The sequence below is a fragment of the Rousettus aegyptiacus genome, unplaced genomic scaffold (genome assembly GCF_014176215.1).
Source record: "Rousettus aegyptiacus isolate mRouAeg1 unplaced genomic scaffold, mRouAeg1.p scaffold_m13_p_5, whole genome shotgun sequence".
In the NCBI taxonomy this organism is placed as follows: Eukaryota; Metazoa; Chordata; class Mammalia; order Chiroptera; family Pteropodidae; genus Rousettus; species Rousettus aegyptiacus.
In genome coordinates this window covers 38,638,194-38,656,321 of record NW_023416308.1, presented here as the reverse complement: position 1 = coordinate 38,656,321, position 18,128 = coordinate 38,638,194, and the positions used below count along the sequence as shown (strand labels likewise).

At 36.8% G+C, this 18,128-nt stretch overlaps 1 pseudogene; it reads left to right on the top strand.

Annotated features, from left to right (window-relative positions):
• Positions 1 to 13,064: 13,064 nt before the first annotated feature.
• On the top strand, positions 13,065 to 13,183 carry LOC118603137 (annotated as a pseudogene).
• The last annotated feature ends 4,945 nt before the right edge of the window (positions 13,184 to 18,128 follow it).

Here is an 18,128-nt window from a genome sequence, read left to right as displayed (position 1 = left end):
TTCTAGATCTTCAACTCCATCAATATAGATGTCCTCAGCTGAGGTTTCAGGGTCTCATTTTTTTCTAATTAGAATCCTAACCTTTGACAGCAGCCTCCTGGGAACTGAGAATTCAATCTCCACTGAAATTCTGCTATACCTATAATTAAGTCGTGGCCCTGGTCCTCAGCTTTCTCATTCTCCAGTTTCAGAAGAGAAAGTCTCTTAAAATGCTCCTAAGGAGGCCTACTGGCTTTTACACTTAATCTTTAATTGTTGATGAATTACCCACAGCTTTTCATTGTCATTCCTCAAAGCTTTGGAAGGCCCCCCAAACAGTTATTCAACTTTGTAGTCTGCATATTTCAAGTTCCTGAGGTATTATCTTTGCAAGTGCATTTTGTTATATCTGCATCCTATTCAATTCACCACTAGTGTTAAGTTATAACAATTGCAGCATGACAGCATGCCAGGAACTACCCATTCACCACCAATCACAGGGTTCTCATTGTCAGCTGGCTGGTGGATGATCTGGTTCCACAATTTATTTTAGCGTCCCTTTCCAAGAATGCATAGTAGTGCCTTGGGTCAAATTTCCTGGAAAGAGACTCCAAAATAAAGATTTGCATGTAGAAAATTTTTAGAAATATTCTTAGGAGAAGTACGTATAAAAGAGTTTGGGTAGCAGAATTTGACAGAGGAGAACTGGAACTGTGATGCAATTGCAATAGAACTGGCAGAGACCTTCAGCACTTTTTTCTAGATTAAGCCATGTGTGTAGTTTTTTTTAACCCCTCATCAACCAATCAGTGGATGTTTCTAGGGGAATAACCTTGGCGAATTGCCTGAAGACAGTTGCCAGAGAGAGATTCAGCTATGAGCTGTCAGCAGGCTATATCCCTGGCTTGGGTATTGTGCTTGGGACCTTCAGTACTGAAGAACTTTTCCCAGTGTGCCACAGCATTCACTCCACTTGAAGATGTACACAAAAGGATAGCTCTGATAGTTGCTCATACCTATTAGTTCAGTAAGGAGAAAAGTTGAGGGATAGTAAAAAGGATGAACAAATTGTAAGTTCCTGGGAGTTGAACAATTGCTGTGGTTGGGGTACTAGAGCAAGTGGGCAGGAAAGATAAGATGCTATGTGGTAAGCTTATGGACAGGATGTTTAACATATGGAGAGATTGCAGTTATTAGTAATGACAAGGTCAGAAACCTGTCTTTGGACCAAGCGGCTGAGGTAGAATAGAAGACAAGGTCATTAAAGGAGAGCAGGTTTAGGAATCGAGAGGTGATGGATGGAGTCATCATAGAATCAACCTGTTTATTATTTAGATGTGAAAGGGCTTAGTATGTTCAGAGAATAGTAAGAAATGGAATTATCAATAGTTCATATATGTGATGGCAAGTGGTGGAAATTAGTCTGAAAAGGTAGTTTAGGGCCAATATGTGAAAGGCCCTACATATCAAGCTAAGAAACTTAGCTTGTGTCCCATAGAAATAGATAGGTAGTGAAGATTTTAAAACACTTATTTTTCTTATATGTGATTTGCAAAGGTCAAACTTGCAGCAGTGTAGACAACACATATACTGTAAATAAGGGCAATCAATTAAGATGCTATTGTAATGGTCCAGAGTTAGTCAAGACTTCACATGCTAGATATTTGTGTCAGATACTACCAACTGCTTATCCAATATCTATTCTTATTCTTTAGGAGAAGGCTTCTATATTGTCAAAGGTAGCATGGAGTGCTGCTTTTTTTACAAACAGGAGGGACCATTAATGCAAAAGAAAGGTACTGGATTAGGTTTTTGAGAAGTATATGTTAAGATGGTTAAATCAGCTGAAGATAAATGTAGAAGGCAGAATAATGTTCCCCAAAGATGTCTGTGAACTAATTCTAGGAGCCTGTGAATCTGTTACTTTACATGGCAAAAGAGATTGAGGTTATTTTCAGCTGGAACCTGAATTATCTGGGTGGGCCCAATGTAATTACAAGTATCTCTAAAAGTGAAAGAGGGAGGAAGGCTTCTGAAAATGGAAGAAGGGGCACAAAATCATGGAATGCAACCGTTTCTAGAAGACTGAAAAGGCAAGGAAATAGTTTTTCCCGTTACCTCCAGAAGGAAATGGAGCCCTGCTGATACCTTGATTACATCCCAATGAGACTTATGCCATGTTTTTGACCTATAAAACTAGAGGGTAACAAATCTGTGTGTGTGTGTGTGTGTGTGTGTGTGTGTGTGTGTGTGTGTTTAATCTCTAAGCTTGAGGTAATTTGTTACAGGAGCAGTAGAAAATTAATAGAGCAATAATTTTTACTTTTTTCCTGCTTTATTTTAAACTGCTAAAATGTAGATATCCATATTAGACTATAAAGCATCCATGCAAAAAGAATTGTAGATCAAAATGATGGAAAGACTTGGGTCCCTGGTGGTCACGTTTTGAACTGTTAACCTGTGAATTTCCTTTAAATGAGAGAAAAATAAGCCTGTGGGTATTTATTTAAAAGACTATAATCAGGTTACTATTAATAGCTAAATATAATCTTTGACTAAAATAATAGTATAGGTTCAGTATCCTTATAATTATTAAACTCAACATACCACAGTCCAATAAATAATTGAATTTACCATATGCCAGGCATGATTTTCTTTCCCAAGATTTCCCGATTTCTCCTCAAGGCACCACCAATTCTCAGAGCTACTGAGGCTAAAAATTTTGGAGTTTCCCTTAAATGCCTTTTTCTCCTCATCTGCATATCCAATTATTTGTCAAAGCCTGTCAATTCTACTTCCAGATTGCCTCACGCACTACCTTTTTTCCACTATGATTGCACTCTCCTAGATAAAGTTCTCTCTCTCTCTCACCTGCTCACTCCCCATACACACATACATCTGAGCTATTACAAAAACTGATCTTTTCATGTTAATCTGCAATATATACCCCAAACTGCTAGATTTTATTTCATTTTTTTTTTAAAAAAAGAATAGGTCTTTTCTTTTCAAAAGCCTTCAGTGGCTTCCCATTATTCACATATTAAATCCAAATGCCTTAATGTTACATTCAAGACCTGAACTCAGGCATGCTTTGTATTTTCTCTTTAACACATGTTGGATTGGCTAATAATTACTTTCTCAAATGTGCTTTTCATTTTCCTTATTCTGTGGCTCCTAGCCTCTGACACACATGCATTGGTTTCCATGACTTACTCTCTCATTGTTTCCCATTTACTTCCTTCTCTTCACTTACTGTAGTTTGTAAATACATTCATTATTTTTTTAAATTAATCAATTAATTATATATGTACCAGAATGTAAGCTCCCCAAGGATAGGAACTAAGTTTCTCTTAGTTACTATCCCATTTCCAGTCCCCGAATGAGTGTCCGAGGAGGGACTCAGTAAAGACCTGTTAATTGCATGGACAAGTGGGATGTCACTGTAAAGACCATCATAACTTCACATAGAATCAATCATCTTAAATTCAAGCTGGAGAAGCATGACTTTTTTCCATCAACAGTACCATTAGATTCAGGGATGAATCCTCATTCTCAAGGATGAGAACAAAAAACAAACAAACAAATGAACAAAAACACCAGTTTATCCTGATGGCCAGGAAGCAAGGCCATCTACAGGTCAGAGCACCAGCCTTGGTGGAGGGTTCCTCCCTTCCATGCTGTGAGGCTCTCTGATCTCTAGGCCATCGCTTCGTGTCAGCTGAATAAATGTCCTTCCTATTTTACACTTACTTTATGCCAAGTCACAAAGATGATTTAGCCTTTCATAACGTGGTTTCTCGATGGCTTCACCTAATTGCTGAAAACTTAGTTTGCTCTGCAACAGCATAAATAAACATACTTGGAACAAGGGGCTAAATTTTATTCTTCCCTTCAGCAAAGCATAAAAACAAACAAAACAAACAACCTTCCTGCCTAAACTCTCCCAAAAGCTCATGATGACAGGAAGAAAAATATATATGAGGAAATTTTATTTATTCAACGGCAGACAAGGAAAAATTTTATGCCACAGGATCTTAGAAAAGGGGAACATGTCATAGTAGCTCAGAAGTGGCTGCTGAAAGTGCTGCAGAAATGAAGAGGCAATAAATACACTCATAAAGTTCATAGAAGTGCCTTTTCTTAACCCAAGGAGTCAATAGTAGGTAAGCAGGCCATGTATTAAAGGGTGGACATACCATATTTCTTTGTACACATAGGGAATTTCTATTGCTTTTGATTCTCTGTGATGTCATTTCTTTTCAAATACAAACTAGTGCATGCATGTGAATGTGTGAGCATCTAAATAAATAAGTTTCTTATTCCAAATGAATAATTATATTTATAATTTGTAATTTGATAGAAAACAGAAATATATAAGTGGCACCCTAAAAATATCAGGACAAGAGAAGATATTTATTATTTTAAATATAAAATGTCCTTCCATTATTATACTGTCTATATTAGGTCCTATCTCTACCTTGCCCTCATCTTCTCTCCCCACCGTTTTCACTTGCAGAGTAAGAATTCTGCTTTCTTAGTTTGTCAGAAAATTAGTCTATTTTTAAATTTTCAGAATTTCAGACCTCTTGTAATTAAACATGATACAACAATTTAGGGAAAGGGAACGCATCATTTGAAAAATAAAACCATTTTTTAGTGTAACTAAGACAGCACAGCAGATTAAATCTGAATTTTGAACATATTTTCAGATTGTGGCATTTTAGAGGGAGATAATGTGCTTTCAGAAATGGTACATTTTTAGTGGAAATTTAAAAAAAAATATCCAGAAGCTAAATATCTTCATGCTGTATTTCAATATGAAGATAACTCTTATTCTAACCTGTGTTTACAAGCTTGATCTGGAAAGACCTTTAAACTACATTTAGGACATAATGTTCTTTAGGGAGAAAGCTGCCTCTTTTTCTTTTCTCCAGGAGACTGCAGTTTAGGACAGGCACAAAGCTGGGAACATAACCAAGGGCAGAAAAAATTTCATGCCCATGTTCCATTTGTTCAATTGACCTGCAGGTCACAACCTGAAAGTTTATGAATCGGTGAGGCCTTGTCTCTCTGTATAAGCATGTTTTCTGGACTTTGGCTGAAGCTAAATTCCTGACTTCTGAAAGAGGAGTGGGTGTGGACTTCCAGCAGGAATAGCCAGTGGGAAGGAAGCAATATTCATTAAGAGTGTCTCATGTAAGCAGCACTGGGCTAAGCATGCTCTGTGTAAATTTTCCTGTAGCCTGTCAAGCTATGTTTGAACTCGTTCCATAATACTGGATTTACTTTTTTTTTCCACCAGGAAGAATGCTCAATTAGACTGCAGTTTGCCCTGCTCTCTCCCCTTTATTCTTTCCTTTTCCTTCCTGCCTTCCTGCCTTCCTGCTTTTCTTTCTTTCTTTTCTTTATTTGATATTATTCTTCTATTTGTTTGCGGTATCTTCGTGTTATTTCGTCATTTCTTCTTCTTCTGTATTCTTTTCTGTTCTTATTCTTCCTCTCTCTCTCTCTCTCTCTCTCTCTCTTCTTCTCTTTCTTTCTGCCAGATTTGAACCAAAATTATTTCTGATCAGTTCAGTTTATACAATGTCCTTCAGTGTCCACATGAGCATTTCACTGGAGAAGAAAAGAAACTTTGCTACCTGAGAACTGAAGACTACTTAGGTCAGCGAATGCTAACAGACTCCTTAAGGACTTATGGAGCCAGGAGTTAACTTTTCTCAACTTTTAAGGTAATCTACAGCAAATTTAATTGTTTTTTAAATAAGTGGGTGTACACCAATTTTCAGTTTTTCACACAAAAGCATGTTTTTCATAGGCTGGAGTGATTTTCCAAACATAGAGAAAATATGTCTTTTGGTTAATTTGCATTTGAAATAATCTTTTTTTGTATTTGAGGTTCTCTATCACAAATTATATATTTTTCAAAATAAATATTGTGGTGAACTGATGTAGCCATAATGATCTGAATGTAGATGCATCCTGTGTTATATTAATTCTTGGTGTGGGTTGGTTTGGCGAAAGTTATTGTTTTGTTGCTGCCAAAGATGAAAGAGAGTTTGTTTTTCTTTGCTATTGTTTTTGGAACTTTTGGTTGGCTTTGAGACTGCATTGTGAGAAACCCTCTTATAGAGAAGAGCCATCTCTTATTGTGTTTAATGTGCATTTTTCACAATGTTCAACTTTAACTCTAAAGGAGGGAGTACAGTTTTCTCAGAATCTGTGTCAAAGTGGAGTTTTTAAAAAATGTAGTTTTGGAGGGAAGCATCATTTAGAAAGGCAGTCTGTAATAAAGAAAGTAAGTCAAAACCTTCTTGGTGAATATAAGCAGTGGATGCAAAAACACTACATGCTGCATACTCACAGATTAAGTTTAGGTTAATAATTTTACTTCTTAATTAAAAACATAGATCAGACTTTAATGTGCTGTCTTACAATATTAGTTTATAACACAAAACATTCAGATTAGAGAGAATTAGGATCTCAGAAAAAACAAGTTAGCAAAGGCGGCCCATTTATAACATCTGAGGACTGAGGTTATGAAACCACATGGCTTCATGTAGGAATAGCGTATCCTGAGCTAAAGCAGTTTAATTTTATTCAAGAATTTTAAGAGTGAAAGAGGATTGATTTCTTTTCAAAAAAAACCAAACAAAACAAAACAAAAAAACAACCAGGCAAGGATTTTCGATCAGTTAGGGATTAAATAAATTTTGGAATACAAAACATCACATATTATCAATATGTAAATCAGACTGGCAAGCTATTCAGGGGGAATAAATAAAAATATCATAGTTTCACATGGAATCAAATGCAGCAGCACTCTTGCCCTTCCTACTACATCTTCCTGTCCCAGAGAGGGATGATAGACATGGGCCATATCAGACTTAGCTGATATGCTGACCTTGTTCTTTAACTTATGTCAATCTGTTTTTACTAGGCAGCTGAAGCAGTGAGCAAAGTAGGAAGGGACCTCAGAGAAGGCAAGAAAAAGAGGCCAGACACTGTCAGGGCTGTGATCTGCACCCTATCCTGTGATTTAGACAGAAGTAGAGGAGCTAAGTGGATGTATCTAAATCCATTTCCTTTTGCTCCCACGGCTTTGATTTAGCATCAATTGCTGCAATTCTGCACCTACCTCTATTTTCCATAAGTAAAAGCTTCTCTGATGCATTGATGTTGTTTATTTGATATCAATTGATCCCTAAGGAGATAGCCAAAGTAATTCAGCCTTGTTTTGGTTTTTCTTTTCTTCCCTAACATGTGGCAGAGTTCTTGATGAGTTTAATTAAAACAACAAATCCTTTCTGGAATGGAAAAACACAGTTCTCCTTGAAATTAGTGTGTGTGTGTGTGTGTGTGTGTGTGTGTGTGTGTGTGTGCCCATACGTGTACCATTTGTAGTCTGGGTTCTGGGACAGTGCCGCTTGGAAGGCTTTGTATGGCTGAGAGCATTTGTCTGGAGTCAGAAACCATTTCACTGCCTTGGTTCTGTCTGTATTAAGAGTGAGGAGGCACCCAATCTGGAGGATTCCATAACTTTCTGGTCTGACTTTGCTTTCCCATCTATCATTGCACCCATTGCCTGCTCTGCTCCCTCTTCATGACCTATGCTTTGACGAATAGCACTGAAACTTTTTGAGGCACAAAGGAAAGCCAAAGGGTATGCAAAGAGGCAGAGAATGAACAAAGACAGGACTCCTTGTGTTCACATCTGGATAAAATTTAGATTGTGAGAAGGGAAAGTGAATGGGAGAAAAAAAATTGACATCACATTAAAAAATGTATATAATCAACTTCTTAGAGGTTTTCTTGTCTCAAGTTTTCTGAATTTTTTGTATCCTGCCCACACTCTACTCATTTGGCTTGGAGAAGGCAAATATTATGTCCTTATTCTGTAGTGAAGTGCAGTGGTTTGTTCAAAGCAGTGACTGAGTTAGAACTAGCACACAGAGCTCTCAAGCTCCAGTTCAAGGCTCTAACTACACAATAATAGGAATAATCTGGTGTTACTTTCTGTATCTTGGACTCAGTTTCTCATTCACCTTGAGGTTTTGGACAAGAGCAATTATTTTGTGAAAAAAAATTCTCAAACCGAATATGCTACTATAATGGATTCTTAACTTTGAGAAGTACTTGAAACCTTTCAGGGAACTTCCACATCTTTCCTTTTTACCTTATCTTTAACACTACCCATTAAAATAGATTGAATCAGTATTAATATTTTTATTTGAACAAATGACAAAACTAAAAGATTAGAATGATTTGCTCTCTAAAATCAGAATGAGGCTGGATGGGAGTTCAAGTTGCCTAACTCAGGATTTGAAATTCTAGGCCATCCTGAACCTATGTGGGGTTGTCAGGTTACTGAGCCAGAGAAGATATGCAAAGAAGAGTTTCATGATTCATGAAGGCAAAAAGTGCAGCAGTAGTGGGGACTTTATATATTGTTAGTCCTATCATGAAAAAGAGAACTGAGACTGGAAAAGTTATGTATTTCACCGACAGTAACCCACAGTGAGTTGGGGATCTGGCTTCAAATTCTGTCTGTGGGACCACAAAATGTATGCCACATGGTGTAGTTACAAAGTACATGGACTTTGCTGGATTTCTCTGCATCTCTTTTTCATTGTGGGGTTGCTGTGAGGATTATTTGAGATGATACACATAAAATACTTAGCAAAATGCTTTGCAGAGTAAACCCCACAGTGTTTTGAATGGTATATATTCCTGCTGTTTGTGTTCTATGTCATCCAAGGTAAGTGCCAGCTATTCTTTCTATGAATCCACGAAACATCTTAGCTCAACTCCCATATCCTCAGTGTGATTGTGCTGGTGAGTTAAAATCATCAGGTGAGTAGTGCTTACAGTATATTTATTGAAAATACAAAAACTGTGCTGGATAGTCCAGTGAGCTAAGGCAAAATCAGTGGTCCCCTTGATATCAGTCCTGGGAGAGGCTGGAGAGTTTATCTAGGTAGATGTGTCTAAGATAAGCAGTACTGTAAAGCCAAATCTAGTTATCTGTGGTGGCTTTCCAATGCTTCTGACTAGGCTTCTTAGATGTGAGATATCTCCATGAAGGAAAGAATGATAGTTATAAGTTATTTCAACCTCATTCATCTGTTAGGTATTGAAAAACAACCAAAGGCACATGTGCAGATGAGCTGCAGAATTATCAAGATTTTATATTTCTTGGCTCTTCTGACCAGCACTGATTGGGCTATTGATGTTGATGGAATATTTGGACTCCAAGCTTCTGGGTTTACACATGGCATTATGTTAGAAGAATCCCCTTAAAGAGAGAGAGAAAGTTCAAGGGCCCACTTCTGACCATATCAGTGGCTTATAATTGAGTATTTTCTCTATAGAAAACTGTGTAAGTACACAGTCACAGGGCTACAAAACCAAATGCAAAGTCAGGCTGCTTTCGTCATTCTAACTGAATAAATGAAACGTATAAAGGCACAGAGCACTTATGTGCAAATGAATAGAACAGATGCAGTGATTCAGAAGTGTAAAGTGGACTTCAGGGGCAGTGGATGATGAGCAAAGATTTTAAATGTCTATTTTGACTTCTTTAGAGTTAAGGATCCTCCTTCAGATGCCTCATCACAACCTTCAGCCACTTGTCTATGCTAAGAAAGGAAGGTCACTATGGGGGTAGGGTGGGATAGTGTAGGTAAATGTTGTTTCATCGAGCATCTATTGTGTACCTAACACTAAATTTTATGCTTTACCAACATTAGCTTATTTACAGTTCATGGTATCCCCAGGAAGTTTAAAGAAGAGGAAATCTGTTCTGAAAGGAGAGTGTATATGGTCACTGTGGCAAAGAAGGCTCAGGTGATTGATCAATAGAACATATGATGCCATATTCAGTGGGAAAAGATGGCTGTGGTCTGATAGACTCTTGGCTTTGAGTAGTATTTCCGCAAGTTCCTTAGATGGGAGATACCTAAGACACCTGTGTTTTGCCTAATTCTGGAGCAACATGCATTGCTCAGAATTAGTAAAGTCTGGCCCCCTGATGAGTTAGTGCCTAATAAGCTTTATGCACATTGCCTGCCTTTGGGGAAGCATTCCACTTGAACAACAAATGCAAATTATCATTTTTTTCCCCTCAAATAGGTCCTTAAATGTTTTTCAGCTTTAGAGTGAAGACCTTAGTAATTGTTAGGTAGTATTGTATAGTTTAAAAATAGAATTTAGACCAAAATGGCTGGTGTTTGGATCTTAACCTTGGGATTTCCTAGCTATATGACTCTGAATAAATTATTTTACTTTACTTTGTCTTAGTTTTCACATCTGAAAATTATGTCACTAGAATTTCCTCAGGTGGGATGATCAAATGTCAAAATGGTTTAAAAATTTTAGTCTGTTAACCAAATGCCTGATGTTACTCTTTTCCCCCTGGCTGTTATCTCTGAGTTCTAGTGCTTTCACCTTTTCTGTTCTGAAAAAGCTTTCCCTTTCATTTGCTTAGATGGAAGGAGGTATGATTAAGTGAGCTGGGCAAAATGCTTTCTACCAGAGTCCTGAAAACTCTTTAATTTCCCAAATTATCTTTATATTTCTTGAATTAGTAAAAGATTAGGAAATATGGGGGAACTAGACAGAAATTATACCAGAGTCAAATTTGGTTAACCATAAGAAGTTTCTGCATGTATGAGAAATGAACAAGTCAAGGTACTCAACAAATTATTGACATATGTATTTCCCCCATACTCCTTGAGAAGTTGGGAGATCAATGAATATATAAAATGTGGTATATACATACAATGAAATATTATTCAGCCTTAAAAAAGAAGAAAATTCTGGCACATGCTAAAACATAGATTAATGTTGAGGACATTACCTAAGTAAAATAGGCCAGTAACAAAAGAATGTGTTATTCCACTTACATGAGGTACCTAGAGTGGTCGAATTCAGAGACAGAGAGTGGTGATTGCCAGGGATTAGCGGAAGGGGAAAATGGGGAATTATTGTTTAATGGATATAGAGTTTCAGTTTGGAAAGATGAAAAAGTCCTGGAGATAAATGGTGGTGATGGTTGCACAATAATGTGAATATATTTAATGCTACTGAACCATCTTTAGACATGATTCAGATGGTAAATTTTATGTTATGTCAATTTTACCACATTTAAAAATGAAAAAAAAATAAGAATATTTAAAAAGTCTATATATTAAATAATTAATAAGGATTTACCCACTATAAGTATTTGGTTCATTACTGAAATTCAGCTGTATATGAGCAAGAAGATTTGACTCAAACTGAGGAAGAAAAGAGAATGAAATAATTAAATAAATGCAGTTTTTGGAAGTGAAAAAAAAGAAAATATGAGAGAAAAGTAGGTTTTGGCATGAAGCAATAGAAATTCCAGAATTACTATATATGAAAAGTTTAGGAATAGGGTTTTGATACTGCGTTCAGAGCAAGCATCCCGCTTTAACTTAGATCGTTTTGGCTTGGCATTTAGTAGCTGATAGAGATTGTGGAAGTACTGGGAGTCCTCCTGAGCTACCTCTTTTGCTAGACCTTGAATTTGCTTTTGGATTAAATTTTTATCAGGGACAACTTTTGTGAAAGATCTATAGTGGGAAAAATGCAGAACTTAAGAGAAATTAAAAGCTTCTCAAAATCAGAGAGGGGGGAGGAGAGCCTATTTTGTACCAGGTGTTTATGTATAGTATTCATTTAATCCTCTCAATTGTCTTTCATGTTGATTTCATATTGCCATTTTGTAAATGGGGTTTTCCCAAGGTACTTTTGCTAACTGAGTGGTAAAGCCAGGACTGGAACCCAGGTCTGTCAAGAGCCTAAGTCATATTGTTTTATAATACTTATGGATTTAGGAAGTATGGATCTAGATGATCCCTCCTTGGCTTTATCTATTAGCAGCCATAGAGGGGAAGTTTTCCTGGAAGAGATATGTTTTACATACTCAGCTTAGGTCTCTGGGTGCTTCCTGGGAACCCCAGGATTAGCATCTACCATCTGAACATAATTTTTAATTTTAATGAGTTCTCGCATAGCAACATTTAGGCTTCCTGAGGAAAAAAGATCCAGAAGCACAGGTATCTGGGGAGCATCTTTTCTGCAGAAGTATCTTGGATTCAGGTGTTGGAATAAGTAAACCTAGAGTGCACCAACCCCTCCCCTGAAGGCTGTTCTCAGGCTCCTTTGTGTGGTTCATGTATAGCCATCAATGCATCATTCCTTCTGCTTCAGCTGTTTGAGAATCTCATTTTCTCTGCTGATTTCTCACAGAACATTTACTGCTATCCAAGGTGTGACCTGTACCTCTGGCTAATTTATTTCTGTCATGGCTGTAGGATTTAGGAAGGAAGAGGAGGGGGGGAGGGAGAATAAGTGGGGACTGGAGGGAGAGAGACAGGGGAGAGAGCAATGTGTCCATATGTGGGAAATAAATCCAGCACTGGAGCCCTTTACAGGCACGCATGCAGCTCTGAAGAGCAGTTCTATGCACACAGCAAGGGGACTTCATTTGAAAATCTCTTCAGTAAGATGGAAGCTGCAGCCACAGGGTTTCAGAAGGCCAGGAATTATATCAGGGCCCCATGGGGATAGAAAAACAAGGAAAAAATGTGTCTGAAAATAATGCCTTGACCATTAAGGAGCAAGTCACCATATTGAGCAGTACGTGGTAGATTTTTTTTTTTAATGAAATGATGGAAAACTCTTTTAGGGGCAGGGAGGTGACTAGTGAAGTCATATTCTCTTCTTTTAATGGTTTTTACAACAACAGAGCATTCATGTGTCAGTTTTTGAAACTGCAGTTATAATTAGTGACATGTGAGATATTAAATCAAAATCACTTTAACATAAACTTTACTTATGCTCTATACATACAACATACCAAGTTACTGTTTTTGTGGTCTTATTTTACTAGATAACTGAATGTTCATTTATTTTTCGTATGAAAAAAGTTGCATTTTAGAAAATGACTATAAACTTACACAAGGAAGGATGTAGATTATTTGTTATTTTCACCCGTAGAGTGAGTCACATTTGTTGTTAGTAGATCAGTTGTATATAAAGAACAATTTTAAAATTTTCAAGTATATGGCCATGTCACCCTGAACAAGCCCAATCCCATCTGATCTCGGAAGCTTAGCACGGTCGGGCCTGGTTAGCACTTGGATGGGAGACCACCTAGGAAGACTAGGTGCTGTAGGTGTAAAAAAATTTAAAAAAATAAGAGATTGTAAGGTGACAAGATCCTTGCAATCCATGAGGTCAACCAAGGGTTACCTCACCTAAAAAAAAGTAAATGTTTTTATATTATAATATTTCATTTATTTAACAGTGCTAAGAAGTAGATGTTATTATTTTCAACACATAGTTGAAGAAATGCTAGCTTTTAGTCAGTTTACTGCCTCATCGAGGTTACATGGTTAATAAATAGCAAATACACAATACCAGTTTAAGGCTTGATTCCAGATTCATGTTGAATTACATGACACTCCAGGAATGCAGAAGACACAATCTTCTTCCAAGATCACCCACTGAATAGCAAAAGTTGGAGAGTAAGAGGCAACAGAGTCAAAAATTTCCCAACCACTTAGAAAGGCAGACACTAATGAAAGAAATCAGAATTGAATCAAACATACAGACTTCTAAGCTTCTACTCATATGGTTTATGCCTAAGGTCATTCCATATGAGTTATAATAAAGTCTTAGGAAGAAGGGTAAAACATTCACTAGGGATCAGTTTTTCCTTTCTTCCCACAGACCAGTCTCCAGCCCCACGCCAAGGTACATATAGACTCTGTCACTCTTTACTGAGAGTAAAGTCAAATAAATCATCACTTCGCAAGCATTACCATCAATTGTAATGTACCCTAGGCCAGGAGTTAGAAATGCAATTAGTTGTGAGGTTGGCTAATGTAGTTCTTGTCTATAAATTCCAGGGACTCTAAAACCTCTGCCTTTTCCAGAGCATGATATGGAAGGGGCTTCTGTGTTGTTAGTGGAATAGGCTGGCAGTGATGGTGGGCTGCTGGGTCTTTCACAATTGGGAACTAGTCTTTCTGTGACCGGCTAACCCTGGGGAAGAACAGCCCACTTCATCTTGTTCAATGGCCAGACAAAGAATCTCATTGCCCACCTCAGAGCCTGAAAGAGCCTCAGAACCTCAATAAAGAGGACCCAGACTTGATTTAGAATCATATAGGATGGCAGTATCATGGAAGGACTTCTATCCTGAGTAACTGCTTATAATTAAAAAAGAAGTAATAGTATTGTAGATAAATTAAAATGTTCAGTGTGTAGGAATAAAATGTAACTGTGAATATCCCTGGAATTACAGAACTTATTTTGGCTAGAAATGATCTAGACTTTAAAAGGAAACTTGAGCTCTTCTTTAACATGTGGCAGACTCCACTTCCATGATCTCTGAGGTAGACTTATGATTTTGAGAAGAGATGAGTAAGCCACAGAATAAGAAATGCTCAATAGAAAGTCATATTTGCTTCCACATAAACATTGTGTGATGCTATATTTTGCTGTTTCTCCTGGCTTTTTATTTCTCCATTTCTTTTCTCTTCGTGAGTTGATTTAGAATACTGTTACCTTCCTTTTTTAGGAACCTTGGCCTGAGATGGAATAATTTTGCAGAGAGAACTCAGAATTTGAAGATTTAAAAAGCTTGAATTTGGTCCTAGTTCCGTAACTTATTAGCTGTGTGACTACAGCATTTAATTACCATGATCATTTTTTTGCATGAGTAAAATGGGTATATCGATATCTATCCAAACTCACAAGGTTGTTGTGAGGACCTCATGAGACAATGAGTGGTAAAGTGTTTTGTAAACTCTAAAGCACTGTAAAATTTATCCTATATTATTTTGAGTTCATGCTTAAAATGTGTGTGAAATTGGTACTATCTCAATGATCTATGCTGTCATTATGGCATAATGTTCCAGAATGTATCTTTTTAACATTAAAACTTATTTGGGGCTATGATTTGCCATTAACCTGTAGCTCACCACTAAATATCAAGTATTGTCTTTGCTCTGTTCTACCTCTCCCCACACTCCCTAAACATCCTGCTGCTTTGCTCTGAGAATTTGTTCAACCCTCATATCTGTTTCTGTTCCTCTTTGGAGGTTCACCTGGGAACTTCTTTAATTTAAGCCTCCTCACCAGTAGGACTCCATCTCACTGCTTTTGGAATTTCCCCAATATTGGCACAAACTGGGATAAGGAGGGGCAGGCAGTATGCAGAGAGCACCACTACTGGGAAGGGGTACTGAGTTTCAGGCATCTCTTTCCTCAATTTGGGACATGTTTTTGTTTTTGTTGTTGTTGTTTGTTTGTTTGTTTCTTGTTTTAAATAATAGAACACATAAAGTTTAAGTCTGATAATGCAATAATAATGTAGTTACGTGATGAATTAGGTTTTCGATGGGCTAATATAAGAATCTACAAACCATTTATACAACTGTTCATTTGGGAAAATGTTTTGTGAATTAGAAGGACTGACAAATACTTAGAGCTAAACCCTTTATTGTCCTAAATGTAAGAACCTGTCTTCAAAACTTAATTTGTAGAAATATAATCGACGTAATAAGTTGTGACTGGGTTAGTGTGAGTAGCTGGATGAATGCTGATGCTGGGGCAGATGGAAAGGGAAAGGATCCAGTTCTCATTCTGCCATTTACCAGCGGGCACACTGAACAGCTACTTCAGCTCTTTACATCTCAGTTTCCTCACCTTCAAAATAAAGATAATGATAATTGTACTCAATTCACAGGGTTGTTGTTATAAATGCTTCATTGGTTTTACAGTCAGTTGTTTTTGCTGACTTAATGCAATATTAAAACAGCTTTTCATTTTGTTGAACGAGTAGTGGCTGGCTTCTGAGTAAGAACTCTTCAGAGTGTGTTCATTGATGGTAGAGAGTTCAATGAATACTGAAGATCGAAAATTATGTATGGTTTAGTAGTTGAGTAAATTGTGGTATATACATACAATGGATCATTATTCAGTCATAAAAATTCTGATTCATGCAATAGTGTGTGTAAACCTTGAAAATATTTTGCTAAGTGAAAGAAGCCAGTCACAAAATGTCACATATTGCAGGATTTTATTTATATGATATATCCAGAATAGGTAAACTTATAGAAACGAAAAGCGGACTGGTGGGTGCCAGGGTATGGGGGAAAGGGGAAAGGAGAAACAGTGTAATGGTTATGGGGTTATCTTTGGGGATGATAAAAATATTTTTGAACTAGATATGGGTGACAGTTGAGCAGCATTGTGAATGCTCTAAATTATAACTGAATTGTTCACTTTAAAATGTTTAATTTTATGTTATGTGCATTTTACTTCAGTTAAAAAATACTATGGGGATGAAAAACACACCTGAATAAATTGACTGTATAAGAAGCTTTTCTGACTCCTTTTATACTCTTGATCATTTGGTGAATTTTATGAAGAAAGGCTCCCCTAATTCCCTACATTTTTTCCCCTACCTTTTGTAGCCTTATCTTAATATCTTGGTTTTCTCTACCTCCAAGAGTACTAAAGTTCTGTTAGAGTCACTTCTTTCATTCATTCAAGGACTTATTCATTCACTTGGTGTCAAAGAGAATAATAATTAATATGTGTTCTTGGAGAGAGAACAGCAAGCTGGCCCTGTTGTGTAACTTTGGCAAGTATCTTAACCTCTCTGGTGTTAGGGAGATATCAACTAGATTATTTCCTGAGACTCTTTCAGTTTTAAAGTTCTAGATTTAAGAAATGAGAAATGCCATTATTAAGTTTCCTTCAAATATCCTGCCAGCTAATTTCTCTCATTCTTTTTCTTTGAATTTATTTATCGAACTTAACTAGACAGACAGAAAAAATAAATTACACTTTAAATTAGCTTTTTTTTTTTTATTAGACCTCAGTAATGAGGAGAAAATTCATCTCCATGTCTGTGGCAAAACTTTTTAACCATGAGAAACCTTTCCTCAGGGTTTTTAGATAAAAATGCTTAAAGCATAAAACTGATATACTTTTAAACTTTAAAAAGCATCAAAAATTATTTTTATCCTTAATTATAATATGTAACATAAAATAGATACTGCCATAACTTAATAGCCTACCAAAACACTATCTTCACGGGTCGTTTAGCATTCATATGATGAATTGCTATTTTTAGAAATTTATGCAACTAAACAAAGAATGTGTTCTTGGCTATAGCCACAAAGACAAGTTATTATTGTGGGAGGGACAAAGGAATCTGAAAGCCTCATCAAAGACGGAGCCAATTGCAGAGGACATTTTAAAGAGTGCCTTTTCTCTTTAGTCTCCATTTTCTGCAATCAGGGTAATGCTGTGAATTTCAGAGCCATTTTCATTTTTGAAGTGCTCTTTCATCATTAGATGATAAATACTCATCAGTTTTCCTCATCTTGGAAGTTAGAGGAAAAAGAAAGATAATCGCTTTTTATTTCATAAGTGTCATTCCCCTTCAGCTTCCTCTTTAAGTGTTTCTAAGGAAAACATAATAAATAAATTATACTTCCTCATTTGAAAAAAGTGAAGACTACTATTTCTTCCATATTGAGCACCTAGAAATTTGCATCAGCTATCCAAGGCCTTTGGTATCTACCCAACTATAGTAGCAGAAGGATTGTCTGTCTTCCATTACCAAGCTCTGTATTGTTTAATGTCTCCTGAGGATGGTTAACTGGAAGGATAACTGGAAGACCACTGGAGGGTTAGTGGTCTTCATCAGGGAGCTGAGTATGGTACAGCTGAACTGGGAAGAGCTGGTGTCTGCCTTGGGTATGGGTTTCCAATGGACTTCATATCTTTAACATCCAGACTCGAAGAGTAATGGTTTTGAATTTTTTTGTTCTTTTATATTATTCATGCTTCTCCTCCCCTATATCAAATTCGTTCCATTTAGACTTGGCTATGAATTTCAGCGATTCTACTGTAGCAAACTGTACTATTTATATTTAAAGACACTCCTAAGCTTTCGCAGCTATACATGAGTTTTGACAAAGACAATTTGATTTAAAGCAAAACTGTGCCTTACTGGGTTTCTGCTGCCTTGTTGTCTATAGTAGTATTATCCAATAGACATGTAATGCAAGGCACAAATGTGAGCTGCATATGTAATATTA